Raw genomic sequence first — 3,499 nt, 5'->3', positions numbered from 1 at the left:
GGGTTGAAGGCAACAAGGTATTGTAGACTTTTAAGAGAACAATCTGTTAGAGCCATTCCAGTCTGCCTATCGAGCTAACCATAGCACACAAACATCCCTTCTTAAAGTCATGAATGACATGCTTACTCTTACTGACTGTGGTTCGTGAAACGTTGTTTTGCTTAGCCTTTTAGAGCTATCAGCAGCTTTTGATACAATTGATACAATTGACAATTAGATTATTTTATTTAAGCGATTGGAAGTGTCTTTTGGAATATTCGGCACTTCCCTTACCTGGTTTTGTTTTTACCTGTCAAATCAATACCAGTCTGTTGCTTAAGTCATCATATCATGATCTTTTGTATGGGGACCCCCAGAGCTCTCTCCTCCGTCCACTTTTGTTCACTATTTATACTCAATCATTTTTCAAGGAAATAGTCAGGTATGCCTTAAAGTATCATTTCTATGCTGATGATACCCAAATTAATGGTTCAACAATGGTTAACAACTTAGATGCACTTGTCCATAGTGCTGAAAATTATATTTTCTCAATGGAAAACTTGATGAACAAAAACAAAATTAAATTGATGTTGAATGATGATAAAATAGAGTCATTCTGTCAGGCAGTGAAAAGTCTGTTAACGAGGTTGATCACGATCACAAGACAAGATGCGGAAATGGCGTTTTCAAGAAAAGTTAAGTATCTTGGCATCTATTTTGATTCAGTTTGTCAATGTAGGCTGAAGTAAATCATCTGATCAGCTACATGTATTTAGAAATAAGAAATGATTGTAAAATACGTCATCTAATCAATAGTAAGTATACAGCTTTACTTGTAACTAGACTCGATTATTTGAAATCCTTGTTATCAGGAATATCACTGGAAAAAAGTTAACAGATTTCAAACTGTCCAAAACAATGCTGCACGTTTAGTTTTGCGGAAAAGAAAGCGAGACTCTGCTAAACCTCTTTTACGGACACTGGATTGGCTTCCTGTTGAGAAAAGAATTGTGTACAAGTTGGCCACCCTATGTTACAAATGCTTGAATGATAATGTGCTATCATATTTATCAAATTTGTTGAGACTGTACATTCCAACTCGAAGTTTAAGGTCATCAGATGACAAAAAGAGATTTCTTTTAGCAACTATGAAACTTAAACCAATGGGTGAGAGGGAATTTGAATATCAAGGCCCCAATATCTGGAATGCTTTGTCAAGTAATTTTAGAAAGATCAAATCCTTTGCTTCATTCAAATTAAATGTCAGTTGCAGTCATCTCTGTTTTTAAATTAATAAGATTTTGAGACATTTTGTCTTGGTCAGAACACAACGTCTTATGTTACTGTTATATTGTATCGTAAAGCGCCCAGAGCCTATATACTTTAATCGGGATTGAGCAGTATATAAATGTCACAATTTATTATTATAGTTACCAATGTGAAATAGATACAGACATGAGAATTGTGACAACATTGTGTGTCTGAGTTCCTCCCCTCCCCTTCTACACCGACCCCCTCCCCCCCTCTTAAAAAATCACTTATTATAAAAATACATTCTTGCAGGGTGCCCTGACAAAACACATTTTTCTGGCAATTTAGAGGGAAAAAAAGTGTTATGTCGGAGTAGTCTTACAGAAATGACTGTTTCATGGACACATTTTTATGGACTGCTCTTGCAGGACACATTTTTTAAATTCTTAAGGAGCTTTTTTTTTTTTCCTTAAGGAGCTCTTAATAAAATGGTAGTAGTGTGCTAATGCACAAAAAATGGATAAATTTCTCGTACATTAAAGAAGTGTTAACTATATTCAGCTAGCAATCAGTTTCATGTAAACAGTGATCGTTGAATCATGCAGAAGGGCATGTGTTGTGCTCACGTGTCAAAAAGCAAAGGGGGATTGCGCCCTGTGTTCTGTAAAACAGGAAAATAATCTTGGCTCGACAAACAATAATATGCCACTATTGTGCGGTCAAAACTTTGTGGCGTTACTTACTGTAAAATATTTCCTAAACTATAGAGCATAGACTCTATAGCTTTTGCGCAATGACTTGTATCAATTTGTCTTAACATATCAATTTTTTTAAAAAGCACTAAACACCTGTTAGCTATATTCTCGAAAATTCCTTAATAAATACGAATACAAAATCCCAGAGGGTGGTTTTCGCAGATTTTTAAAAAAAAAGGTGTACAGCTGGGACAGTATTGTCTGTGAAAACAAGTCTTTAATTTTTTTTCTCTAATCGGAACAATATTTATGCTTATTGACTTATTGAAAGCCTATTTTGAGAACCTCCAGGGCAAAAAGCGTGCTCACCATAAAACTAAAACCAGTTTCTTGTAACAAATATTTCCAATAAAGAGTGTCATTGATGAGCAATGACGTAGGCCATATGCGTATGCAAAATGTGTGCGAGAAGCGGGAAGTGCTGTGAACAATCCCATTTTCTGCGAGACAGAGATTTTTAGTATTTTGTATAAATTTATGAAAAAAAGCTTTTATTGTAGTGGAAAAATATGATTACGTTAAAATAAATTAATACAAACTGCTGTGCAAAATATTAATGACATTGATTCCCCCGTTAAAGAGATATTTGAGGATAAGTTGCGCCACGAATTTTTGACCCCACTATAGTGAATGAATAACACCACATGCCGCAACGCCCTAAGACAGCGATAGAGAATAATTATTACAGCAGTTGTGCCAGTGCTATTTTTTGCGCTCCAACATGTCAGAGAAAGGTATGGTATACACAAGGTAAGGTCATTCAAAAGTCGGGGCTTCACGGACCCAGTGTCCGTCTCCGATATAATATGGGACCTACCAGAAGGAGAGGAGGGAACAGGGGTAGCCTTAAAGCCCCCCCCCCTCCCCTTTTTCACCTCTCTGAAGGTAATTCGAGTGCAATAACGACAACAAGATCCAAGAGACCAATTATTGAAAGCAAATTCGTGCAATGTGTTTAAAATCCATGCAAATATCACGATTAACAAATTAATGCTATTCTACATGGTTTGGCTGATAGAACAGACGTATTTGAAAATATTATCCACTTTTTCTTTGCATTAAAACAACAACAACAACAACATTAATACTGAGTCAGGGCTTCGCCAATATTGTCTCTGTCACTATCATAATAATTAGTATGTTATAACTATTTAGCCTGCTTTACTATCATCATTATCTTCTTTTCATAGTTAACACCTTTACTGAAAAAGTTGAACAAAATGATATTAATGGCTTTATAACAACTTAACAAAAAGAAATCAATGTACATCAGCACAAACTGCATTATCCTACAAAATGCCAAAATTATTGCAGTAATTCTGATTCCCTGATTATTTTGTTAAAAACGATACAGGTCAGATAATAAGTTAAGTAAAGCCATTTCTTATACCCCCTGAACATGAAATGATGTTTAGAAATTTTAAGAGTCCAACGTAAATACAAATAAAAATACAAACAATTATAGCATTTAAATATTGATAAACATTTTTTTTTAAAATATTGGAGGATGTTTG

The sequence above is a fragment of the Aplysia californica genome, unplaced genomic scaffold (genome assembly GCF_000002075.1).
Source record: "Aplysia californica isolate F4 #8 unplaced genomic scaffold, AplCal3.0 scaffold00119, whole genome shotgun sequence".
NCBI classification, from domain to species: domain Eukaryota; kingdom Metazoa; phylum Mollusca; class Gastropoda; order Aplysiida; family Aplysiidae; genus Aplysia; species Aplysia californica.
The sequence above is the reverse complement of the archived record's forward strand: the minus strand, read 5'-3'. Positions refer to the sequence as shown.